Here is a 12,870-nt window from a genome sequence, read left to right on the forward strand (position 1 = left end):
TTAATTTATTTTGGATGCGTCAGACTACCTACCTGAATCTGGTGTACCTTAAGAGGCACACAGGGCCTGAGCAAAACCACAACCTCAAAAACGTCCCTGGATGTCTCAGATCTCAGTAGTGGAATAGCAACTCATGCGTGTGTGTGTTTTGTTATATATTTTAAATGTTTTATTCTGAAGCTGTATCTTGGTGTTTTTTGTTATGTGTATGACCTGCTTTATTTATTTATTTTTCTTATGTACATTGTTTTGAGAGAGATATTATTATGTTACTAAAAATGTGGGATTTTGTTGTTGTTATTATTAGCAGTAGCAGTTGCATTGAATATGGAATCTGTATTTTAAAAATATGTATAGTAGTTGGGCTTTTTTATGAGACATGCAAATTGCTTTGATTTCTTGAAATTGCAAGATTGCAATTTGGAGTTTGCACCAACATAATCTTTTGACCATACCCATGTCAAACCATTATTTACAATGGTGTATTTATAAATCAAAGATTAAAATCCTGTTCTTTCTTTGATCAGTGACAATAATATGTCATCCAGAGTAATATGGATTACTTTCCCCTTAACCATTCTTACACCTTCGTTAAGGGAAACAGAAGAACAGCAGCAATTTTCTCTTTTGCCAAAAAAACGGTTTGGAAGGATGGGGTGGTTGGTTCAGTCTGTACAGTGATTGCAATAGTTCTCTCTTTGTTTATCCATAACAAATTAAGATGGTTTATTTAGGATTACACAAATCTACTTCATGAAATGCACTAAAAGGTAGGGGGGGGTGTCTTCTTTTCCCTGATACTTGAACAAAGGCACCTTTAGCCAGGTCAGATGTGGCACTGCTGAGCACTGGGTATCAAATTTGACCTTATGGCAAAGGTCTGAACACCTTTTTCACTTTCAGATTGTGACAAAGTGCTTACTCATGGTAGCTGTTGAGGTAATGGTATTGTTTAATTGTTGTTTTCATCATGTGACTACATCTGTTAATGCATTCAGCATTTTGTATATAGTATTGGAGGGAGGGGGAAATCCTGTGGTAAGTAGGGGTACAAGAGTGCTAGAATTCTTCCAAGTAGTCTGGATCACTCTATTCTCTGCTATTGTTCAGAAGGATAAAAGCACCCCATCTTGACCTGGCTTTCTTTACTTGTTTTTTCCAACACTGTGGGCAACACCTGCTTATCCAATGGGATGAGAAGAGAACAACAGAGGGAGGGGGAAGGAAGGGAAAGCTGAGGTTGATGAAGTGAGTAGGGTAAGCACATATTTATGTGGAACAAAAATATTTGGACAGCTGGCAATTTTTGGAGTCTTGCCTTATTGTGTCATTTATCCCAAACCATATTCCTAAGCTGGCCGTGAACCAGAAATACAGACATGTGGCAAAAATCTGTGGATATTTTATGGAGCGCATAAATTATGGTGACAACATGTTGATGCTTTCAGCAGAAAACATGATAACTGAATGCACCTGTGGCAGTGAACAAGATGATAAGAGTAGTGAGTTGTCTGTTGTACAGATTATGTGGCGAGCAACCTATTTCAAATACATAAAAGTGTATATGCTCTGTATTAGTGATCTTCAAACTGTGTACCTTCAGTTTATCATTTCATCCTCATTGACTTGACTGCCAAGGATTTGCTGTAAGATGCTTCTACTTTGATTTAGACCAAGATTTAATGTACACAGTCAGTTCTCACAGAGCACCAGCCAAATGCAGTGAACCTCATTTTTGTCCTCTCAGGACTACAACACTTAACACATCTAGTATTCTTCTCTGGCTGTGAGAACTGCAGCTTAAGGTTGGTAGCAGAATCATGTTGCAATTTAGGGAAGCTTTTCCATCTTTACTGATCTTCTCAACTATGATAGGGTGCAACGTTTAATCAATTAATCTGTTAAGATTAATGGATAGAAAACAATTTTAATTCACTAAAACAGTGTCCTCCAATAAACCAGGCAGCATATTTTTATAATAAAATTTGTTACAGATACAAACAAAGCTTATTAAAACTACAGGTGGCAAGTAACATCTTGTAGGAGGCATTCCTTTCGCACAGGAGACAATGTTTCTCCTAAAAAGACTACCTGCTAGAACACATGTTTACATCATCAAAACAAAGTATTATGTCTTGTTTCAGAGCTATTGTTTTACCTACTTTCAAATTTCTAGGCTAAGATTTCTTTAATCATGTGCCAGCCCCACTTGCTGAGCTTCCAAAGAACCCCAGCTTTTTCTGGAACAAAGTTTTAAAAGCCAGTGTTAGTGAGCAACGAAAACCAGCCATGGTTTGTAAGATGGCTCAAAGCTTCTGCTTGGGGAATAAGATTTATGCCTGGAGATGAGGAAGCACACAAAAATTCTGCCAGAAGTCACTGTCCACTAATCCTTTGGGTGTTAGAGCAGGGCAGGGCACCTTGTAACCCTCCAAATGTTATTGGTTGCCAGCTCCCATCAGCCCCAACCAGCATGGCCAGTTATGGTCCAACAGCATCTGGGGGCTACAGGTTCCTCATCTCTGTGTTAGAAAGCTTGCATCATCACCCTTGTACCATTTCTGGGATACTGGTAGCACCATTATTTCCTGTTCAGAAGAATCCAGAAGTATCACAAAGGATAACACTCTACAGATAAAGATGGAGTTTTGAAACTTCTTTGAATGCAGCTGGGGGTTTGTTTCTTCCAACTGCTGTGTGCACCAGCATTAGTATTGAAATCATCACAGCTAGACATAGCTATTAACACCTTGGAGAGGTAGATGAGAAATTGAGTTCACACCTTAACCCTTCCTAGTGTTTTATTTGGAGTAGTTTGTACTCAAGATAGCTAAACAGGCCTGACAGGATTTTCATAGATTATTTTTTTTTACATGAGAAAAAGAGATAAGTCAGATTGTCAGATCATTATTGTGTTGGTTGCGTTACAGTAGCACCTAGAATCCCCTGTGAGATGAGCAGTGAACACACATAGTAAGAAAGAGCCGCACATCCTGCCCTGGTCAGTCCTGAGAGCAGAATATAAGCAAGGCCAAGATCATTGTTTGGATCCAGATTTCTTGGTTCTCCTATCATTTCTTTCTGCACTCACTAGCCCATATGTTGTTTGCTTGTTTTAAAAAATATTGAACCATATACAATAAAAACTCCAGACACAATCCAATAGAAAATAAGCGCCTTTACATAGAGTTGTCTCCCTGAGAAATAAATATGTGTGTGCTTACCTTCCTCCATTGCCTTCAGTGTTACTTGGGCTTTTCTGGGAACAAGTCTTACTGAACTCAATAAGACATGCTTCTGAGTCAATGGGTATAAAATGCCACTGTTAACTGCTTCAGATTGGTTGGCTCTGTTGTGGGCAGAAGGTTGATTGGGATCTACTCTGGAATATTCAAGCTTTGTGTTTGGAAGAAGGGTTTTCCTACACTGCTGCAGCTGGCTGCTATAGGTAGCAGAGAAGGGCTGTACCTGATATTGTGGTTTCTGCTGATTCTTCTTACCTTTTAGTGCAGTGATGGCCAAACTTGGCCTTCTAGCTGTTTTAGGGCTACAATTCCCATCATCCCTGACCACTGGTCCTGTTAGCTAGGGATGATGGGAGTTGTAGTCCCAAAACAGCTGGAGGGCCAAGTTTGGCAGTCACTGTTTTAGTTCAAGTGAAGTTGTTTGTGGAGAAGCAGATAAGCATCTTTATCCTGTTTCTTCCTTGAGCTGACTGTCTACAGGTTCCTGAACCCTCCCTGCATCGCCCTTTCAGAAAAGATGGCTTGTTTGGGGGTGAAAAATGAACTTGCATGAGGAAACCCTGTTAAACCTTATCATAGCACCAGACTAATGTGGTTGCAGAGAAGATCCAGCTTCCTTCTGGCAAGGGTGATTTATATAAACTCCAGTTTTATACTTCAAGAGGTTTAGGTTGTGAAACGGAGTAATCAAATACATAAAATAAGAAGGATCTGGTTCCAGATTAGTCCCACAATTTCACTTTCATGAGGCTTGGAGCAGATTCACAAATGCATATGTTGCTGACTTGAGAACTGCAAGATATATGAAGTTATGAGTTGCCAAGTGTGAATGAGGCTTCACATATCAAACTCTGCAGATACCTCCATCCAGCACAGTGGTTTTCAGTGGAGCCAGTTCAAACATTCAACTGTGAGCTATTTCCATGCATGTGCAGGGTCTTCTGCATGCTCACAACCTGGCCAGAATCAGGTAGACATTCCAATTTTATGAACCGGTGACTCTACATGGGGATCCAGGCATGCATACATTGTAACTAGTGCAATTACAGCAATTATTCTTTTTTCCTTAGAAGATTCTGTGTTTGACCAGCAGATTTAAATCCCACAATGGATTGTGAAGTTTAGTTGGATTTGGAGTCCCTGCCTCTTTGTGTTTCCATGTAGCTGGTTTGCTGAATCCAGTGCTTGGCATCTGGATAAAATACCCTCCAAGAATTGTCTTCCAAGGTCAAAACAATGTACAGGTAGCCAAAATAGTTTCTGACAGTGGCTAAAACTAGGTGCGTGTGGGGAAATGTACAAGGCACTGGAGTCGTTATTGAATGATCCATTTTCTGTCATTTACTCACAGCTTCAGCCAAGGAGAGGAGCATCTTGATAATGAGATTGTATTCCCTGACCAACTTGGCTTGACGCCATTACTGGATTGACTCTCTCTATTAAAAAAAAAATCTAATAAACTGTTAAAGCCAGTTTTATTCTTTACTTCCACAACATTCCTAGCAAATAATTCCACAGATTAAACTATGTGGAAAACTATGATCCTAAAAGATGTAGCAATAAAAAAGATAGCATAGGTACCTTCAGTTCCATAGTCTTGTAGAATCATAAGGCTGAATAGCATGTTAAAGTTTGCTCAACTGAGGCAGAGTGTGATACACATAAATTTTGTCCTTTGGGAACCCATTGTTTTGTTGTTGATGTTTGTAATCTGATGGAGGTGACTGTGACTTGTGAAAGGTTATGCCAGAACAATTGTGTTAGTGTCTAGGGTCCCACTAAAGTCTCTTTTTTGTATACAACTAACTGATATATAACTAACTAACTAACATGGGTGGCGCTGTGGTCTAAACCACAGAGCCTAGGGCATGCCATTCAGAAGGTCAGTAGTTCAAATCCCCGCGACAGGGTGAGCTCCTGTTGTTCAGTCCCAGCTCCTGCCCACCTAACAGTTCAAAAGCACATCAAAGTACCGCTTTGGCGGGAAGGTAAATAGGTACCGCTCCGGCGGGAAGGTAAACAGCGTTTCTGTGCGCTGCTCTGGTTCACCAGAAGCGACTTCGTAATGCTGGCCACATGACCCAGAAGCTGTCTACGGACAAACACCGGCTCCCTCGGCCTATAGAGCGAGATGAGCGCCACAACCCCAGAGTCGTCTGCGACTGGACCTAACAGTCAGGGGTACCTTTACCTTTTAAACTGATAGTTATAGGACTTCCACCAGAGATTCAGTCTGTATGAAATTATTCTCATGTGCCGTATCACCCAGCGAACTTCGTGATTGAACAGGTATTTGAACCTGAGTCTTCTGTGTCTAAACCTGTGTCTAAACCCACCCTGACTTCCCCACTGCCTTCCTAACCATCATCATAATCCCATAGGCAAGCAATTGGCGCATTCTAGGCAGAGTTCATCAGTGGGACCAGAAGAGCACACAGGAATTCAGGCAAGAAACAGGACCTTGGAGAGCTCCAAGAGGCACCTGACATAGTTCAAGCTGGATACAAACCACCAAGTTCGGCAAAGATCTGGAGCTCACTGAAGGCTGATAAATATGGGCACCCAGTTCAGGGGGTGAACTCTCCAGGATCTCAGGCATGGATCTTTCAGTGATCCTTTTAACTGGAGGTGCCAAGGATTGCTCCTGGGAGCTTCCATGAGCAAAGCCTGTTGTCCACTCCTCCATGAAAACATGGGCTGTGTTTCCCACTGAGGGTTCATAAAACAGTTGCTTGGTCAAGTCTCCTATAATTTTCAGAGCATTTGTATTATAATGTCCAAATCAGATGAGAGAGAGAGAGAGCTCGTCTCAAAGCTCCTAAGTTTGTAGCTAAAATAAATTAGAGAAAGTTAATACAGTGGTACCTCAGGTTACATACGCTTCAGGTTACATACGCTTCAGGTTACAGACTCCGCTAACCCAGAAATAGTGCTTCAGGTTAAGAACGTTGCTTCAGGATGAGAACAGAAATCGTGCTCTGGCGGCTTGGCTGCAGCAGGAGGCCCCATTAGCTAAAGTGGTGCTTCAGGTTAAGAACAGTTTCAGGTTAAAAACAGACCTCCAGAACAAATTAAGTACTTAACCCGAGGTACCACTGTACATTCATGCAAAGGAATAGACTTCCGTATCTAAACCCACTGGTCAAGAGACACAAGAGCCTCACACTCATACACATTCACAGGGTTCTATCAGCTTCATCTGTGCTGATCTCTTTCTGGCTAATGAGACCAATTCTGGTCATCCTAATGGAACCAATTCTGGTCATCATCTGTCCCTTTTTCTTCCCTGATTTGTGTGCTGTCATCAATTCGACGGTGGGGGAGATCCTTGCCAGCAACATTATGGGAACAGTCCAGTGTACAACATTTGTCATATTTGAGAACTTAGCAGGACTCTCAGCAGAGATGGAATCTTGCCAGCCAGAGTGTTTGTGGGAAAGGAATGGAACCAATGTGATGTAGCCACTGCTGCCATGAAATACTGGGACAGCCCAGTGTTCACATTGAAGGCAGAATCAATACACATCTGAAAATTCTGAAGATTAAAAAGGGAAATGTGTTTTAAAAAACTGATATCTAAAACAAATGTGGAAATGACCATGGAAACTAATCTGGAATCAACTTAGTTTATCTTTCCCTTACCACATAGCACACTCATCTCTATGACTAATCTGTCAGAGTGGCTAGGACAAGAGTCTAGGGATGATCTATGTGGCAGAAGGAAAGTGGAATGAAGCCCGTTTGTAATGGAGGTTCAGTAACTCTTAGGGGGAAAGCATGGAAACCAGAAATAAAAGGCCTGAGACAAACACTGGATTGTTACAAGGGGGGTGGGAGATGGTTTGAGAGAATAAGCTACACATGTCTGGAATTCTTGGATTTTTTTTCCTTTTAAAAAAGGATGGAAGTAGTCTGTATTGGATCAGAGCAGTTGTGCCTGTCCTCCTGGAGGACAAAGAAGCAGCTTGATGGGGTAGGGAGCATGTAAACCAGGAAAACAACATGAGGGGAAAGGTCCAAATATCACACACACACACCCTTTCCAGCAACACTGCTCCAGTCAAATTGAAGTTCACCACGACTGCTTTAAAGTCATAACAAATATGTCAGGAGATTAATCATGGATCTCTCACGTGATGTCTCATTTGGCGCTGAATAGATGGCTGAACCAGAGATTCTGGAGAGGGAACTGCATTTGGAAAATAATGAGATGGTGTCCTAAGGGAGTCATTGCTAAGCAGAAGTGCATGTGATGTGCTTTCTAGTCTTCTGTTGTGGCTGTTGCCTCTTATAATGGAAGTTCCGGCTCATCGTGTAAGTTATAGACTCTTGCTGCTGCTATAGTACAGGTGATGGTTCTGCTAGCTAAGGTCCACTGAGCTAGGCCAGGAGTGGCACCAAAAGGAAGAGCAGGAGTGCAAGTCCAAGCTTTCCTTATCTTGTCCTCTTCATCTACATGCCTTTCTAGGGTCTGTGCTGCCTTTGACATGCACTGCCTGACTGAGGAGCCCTGGTTTTAGTTACCTGAAGGAGCACCTGCCTGTAGATCAACAGCAAGGTAGGTGCATTTCTCTTATGGTTCCAAGTTGCTGCTTATATATTTATTTGTTGTATGAATCACCTTTTGCATACATCTCAATGTGATTTACAAATATACAATAAAAACTCACAACAGTTTTTTTAAAAGAGTGCAAAAACAACTAAAGAAATGTTTTTAAATTGATACAAAATGGCCATGTTGATCCTCTGCAAATATGGTTTTTGGTATGGGAGTGAGAGCATTTTCACGGGCTGACTCCATCATAATGTTTCAGTGACTGTCCTTTTTTTTCACTTTGTAACTTAACTTGTTTTCAAATTGTTGCCTTGATACTATTCTACTGAATGTTAGCACCATTCAATGAAGATGTCAACCCAATGTATGGCAGTTGTAGAAAAGATTTCATGTTAGGGGATCATTGGGAACAGGACTGAAAATGCAACTGCCGATATCATGCTACTGTTATACAAATATATCCTTGTAAAAATATCAAAACGTAGAGAAATTAAGATGGTGCCTTTTATCAGTTATGCACTTTCTTAGGATAGTATGTCAAAGTTGGTTGGTTTTCTTCGAAGCCTGATACTAGTTCTTTTTGTTCTGATTTCTAGATAGCTACAGGGAAAATCACTGCCTTTAATTTGGGGTCTTCTGAGTGCTTCCTTTGTCTGGCAGGGGAAGAGGAAACTTAAGTGACACCTGGCATTCTTCTCACAGCTCCTTTTACCCAACTCCTCCACACAGTGCATTGCATTTCCTTTGCCATAAATATTTATGGGCCGGAGTCACCGTACATGTGCATTTATATATGATATTAAGGATGTGGATAAAGACCAGCTGTGCAAGGAGAGGCCAAAGGGACCTATGGTGCCCGTGATAGCATTGAGGCCAAATGCATTACAGATCTTTAGCGGAGAATGGAATTTGGACCCATTTGCAGGAACTGGGAAGAGAGAACACAGATGAATAGTGAGAAAAAGGCTCAAATGTTTGAAAAGAAGCTCCCCTTCAGGCTGAGGCCTTCAGGTAGTTCAGAAACTCCCATCTCTGGTGCAGCAAACTACTCAGCTGGGAAGGGTGGTTGTATGGGTGTTTAATAATGCATGACACGAAGACTTAGGGCTTTGTTCACTCTGTACAAATTATAAAATAATAATAATAATAGTAGTAGTAGTAGTAGTAGTAGTAGTAGTCGTAGTCGTAGTCGTAGTAGTAATATAGTAAGAATAAGAATAGTCTCCCCTTTAGGGTAGCTAGAACTAGCAAGCAGCATTCCATTCTGTTTCCTTGGGATTATTCACAAGTCACTGGGCATCTAGTGACCTGTCTGACGAAAGATGGTTTCAGTTTTAAATAGTTTCCAAGGATGCCAGTTGTCAGAGATGCTGAGAAATGTAGTCCAGTTAACACCTAGAGGGCCGCATACTCCACATCCCTGCTTAATGCTCTCACTTAAGTACCGGTAGTTGTCTTATTTCAGGCCCATGTGGGGTTTGCCCATGGAGTCCAATATCTGTTTCAATGTGCCACACATCCCTATGGTAATGCACACTGTGATTCGGGAACCTGCTTTTAGAGCTGTGGTGCCAGTTCTCTAGAATTCTCTTCCATTAGAAATGAAACAAGACCCAACCCTGTTATACTTTCAAAATCCACTGAAAGCTTTTCTCCCAAGCCCAATTTGTCTACTTCGTTTCTTTGGTTTTAATTATTGTACATTTGTTTCTTCAGCTTTAGTACTGTTATATGGTCTGTGTTATGCATCATTTATTTTAACTTCTATGTACTTTTTATACTGATTTATTTAGTTGTATTATAGTTCTTTTTTTCTATTTTATTGTCAAGTGGAGTTGGGTTGTAGAGGAATAAAATAAACAGCAGCAACTCTCCAGAGCCTTTGGCAGGGGACTTTCTCAGCACAGGCTGCTTCACGTCCTTTTAAGTGAAGATGCATTTTTGCATGGCATACTTTTCTCAGATTTATTTATTTACTTACTTATAATAAGAGTCATATGCCCCTCTGCACGTAGCATACCAAAGTGGCACATAGCATGTGGTGTGAATATTTGTTCCTTCAAAAACTGTATGCAAGACTTAATTGCCATGGCATAGCACATGGGCCCACTTAAGCCCATTGATTTCAGTGGATTTTAGCATGCCTAGTTTTGTCTGTGCTGGATGGCTTTAATTCATTCTTCCTATTGACAGAGTAGTGAAACCTTAAGATATTGGCCATCATTTGAAGGTTTCTGCTCAATTGGTTGTCTTAAGTTTGACTATGAGACCAACTAAGGTTGCAGTTTTGAACCTGCTTAGTACAAACTAACCTTAATACAGTGGTACCTTGGAAGTCGAACGGAAACTGTTCTGGAAGTCTGTTCAGCTTCTGAAACATTTGGAAACCAAGGCACAACTTCTGATTGGCTTCAGGAAGCTCCTGCAGCCAATCGGAAGCTGCAGAAGCTGTGTCGGACGTTTGGGTCCCAAAGAACATTTGCAAACCAGAACACTCACTTCTGGGTTTGTGGTGTTCGGCAGCCAAAATATTCAAGTCGCAAGGCGTTCATCAACCAAGGTACGACTATACAGTGGTACCTCAGGTTACATACGCTTCAGGTTACAGACTCCGCTAACCCAGAAATAGTGCTTCAGGTTAAGAACTTTGCTTCAGGATGAGAAATCGTGCTCCGGCGGCGCAGCAGCAGCAGGAGGCCCCATTAGCTAAAGTGGTGCTTCAGGTTAAGAACAGTTTCAGGTTAAGAACAGACCTCTGGAACGAATTAAGTACTTAACCCGAGGTACCACTGTAGTTACTTCTGAGTAAATCTGCACGGAGTACAAGTTTGCACTGTGAGTAAGCAGTAAAAATGCTAGATGCACATCTACTAAAGGTAGAATGTTATTTTGACTAAGTTACACAGCCAGATGATGTATTATTTGCAATATGATCGTAAGCATATGGCCTTTGTGGGTGGGAAAGTCCTTATAGACAAAGGAACTCTGAGAACACAGGAAGAGCCTGCTGGATCAGGCCTATGGCCCATCCAGCACAGCAGCCTGTTCACACAGTAGCCAATCAGATACCTGTGGGAAACTTGCAAGCAGGATTCAGGCAAAGAAGGGTACTCTCCCCTCTTGTGGTTTCTAGAAACTGGTCCTCAGAAGCACCACTGCCTCTAACCATGAAGGCAGAGCAGAGCTATCACAGCTGATAGCTGTTGATAGCCCCCACCCCCAATGAATTTAATCTAACTCTATATATCCATCAGATTATTTATGGCAGAGCCACTCACATACACATAGACCACCTTTCTTTCAGAAGACAGCTCCAAATTCAATTCCACATTAAAAAACAAAACCTGACTGAAACAACTCATTTTATTGTATTGATCCTAAGACGTTTGTCAGAGCTGGAGATAATACATGCATCTCATAATGCACGTTCTGTTATTGTGGTATCTCTATATGCCCCAAGTGCATTGTTGCTCCTGCACAATACTCCCACAAGGCCCTCGTAATACAATATGGTAGGGTGTACAATGTACAGTTCTGCTATTTTACATCCCTGTACAGCCTTAAAAGGCAGAGATATTTATTTATTTTTGACAGCAAAATTGTTTAAGCTTTCTGAAGTGGAGAGAAAGAAAAGGGAAAGGAACTCTGAGTCACTTCTGATGAGATAACAGTGACAACTGAAGCAAGACACCACCACAACCCCTGCTCAGTGCAACTTGCCATTTTTCTTTGCACAGAAGAGATGGGATCTTGATTAGTTTACAGCTTCCACATTACACTACACACACTAAGCAATGTGTGTGTGTGCGTGTGCGTGTGTGTGCACTGCACGTTGTGCAGTGGCTCTTATAGCACAGTCCTTAGACATCAGTTGCACTGTATTTGATGAGGCCTGCGCATAGGTATGTTTGCATAGAATTGCGGTCTCAAGCTTCAAGCTTATTCACACTCAGTGGGAGTCAGCTCCACGGAACTCTTTAGGTCTTAAAGGTAAAAGGACCCCTGACCATTAGGTCCAGTTGCGGACAACTCTGGGGTTGCGGTGCTCATCTCGCTTTACTGGCCGAGGGAGCTGGCATACAGCTTCTGGGTCATGTGTCCAGCATGACTAAGCTGCTTCTGGCGAACCAGAGCAGCACACAGAAACGCCGTTTACCTTCCCACCGGAGCAGTGCCTATTTATCTACTTGCACTTTGACGTGCTTTCAAACTGCTAGGTTGGCAGGAGCAGGGACCAAGCAACGGGAGCTCACCCCGTCACGGGGATTCGAACTGCCGACCTTCTGATCGGCAAGCCCTAGGCTCTGTGGTTTGGACCACAGCGCCACCAGTGTCCCACTCTTTATGTCTTAGGATTGTGCTTTAAATTGCTAAAGTAATAAGGAAGTGCTTCTTCTCTTTTTTTTTTTAATAATATTTTATTCAATTTTTACAATAAAAAGTTATAAACAATAAATAGGAAAAACACAAGAAAGATAATAAACCACAAAGATACAAAAATACAAAAGTACAAACACCTAACATAAAAAAGAAGAAGAAAAAAGAAAAGACTCTTTTCAACTTCATATCCTTCATAACCTTATTTTCTTGACTTCCACCCGCCCTCCTTTCTTGTATTCCACTTCAAATTTAATTTAGCAAATTCATTTATATTAGTTTTATCCTTTGAAAATTCCTAGGAAGCGCTTCTTCTCACCTCACATAGCCAAAAGATATAGTGGCCATCAACAGCTTGAGGACAGCTTTAAAGTGACAGTAGACAGATTGCGGGGGGGGGGGGGGGTACAGCTTTCCATAGCTATTATTTATTATTTCAAATGTATAGCTTTCCCTTCCTCCCTGAAAGGAGCCTAGGGCAGATCACAATAATATAATTACATTTTTAAACCACAACAAAGCTCTTAACATGTTGCAGACAGCAGTTTAAACCAGAGTGTGAAAACTTTGTAAAAGCCCCAAACTTGTCTCAAGTCGTTGTTCTTCATGCTACCTTCTACTGATAGGGACCACGAGCAAGACCTTCACCCTCAGATACCTCTGCTGTGCTTATCTTATTTGTTGAGTTTCTTT

General features: G+C 41.5%; 2 protein-coding genes across 3 annotated transcripts in view; both read left to right on the top strand.

The window, feature by feature from the left end:
• SIMC1 (SUMO interacting motifs containing 1) overlaps positions 1–12,870 on the top strand; it is a 289,791-nt gene that overhangs the window by 114,319 nt on the left and 162,602 nt on the right. The gene's annotated exons all lie outside the window — the stretch shown is intronic.
• Positions 1–12,870, top strand: part of CPLX2 (complexin 2) — a 135,304-nt gene that overhangs the window by 1,837 nt on the left and 120,597 nt on the right. The window contains exon 2 of one of the 2 annotated variants that reach the window (XM_079968345.1): positions 7,714–7,803. The exons of the other annotated variant lie outside the window; for it this stretch is intronic. The gene's annotated coding sequence lies outside the window, so the exon portion shown is untranslated. The remainder of the gene's footprint in view (positions 1–7,713; positions 7,804–12,870) is intronic. 2 annotated transcript variants of the gene reach the window in all.

Source organism: Podarcis cretensis (assembly GCF_951804945.1).
Source record: "Podarcis cretensis genome assembly, chromosome: 2".
In the NCBI taxonomy this organism is placed as follows: Eukaryota; Metazoa; Chordata; class Lepidosauria; order Squamata; family Lacertidae; genus Podarcis; species Podarcis cretensis.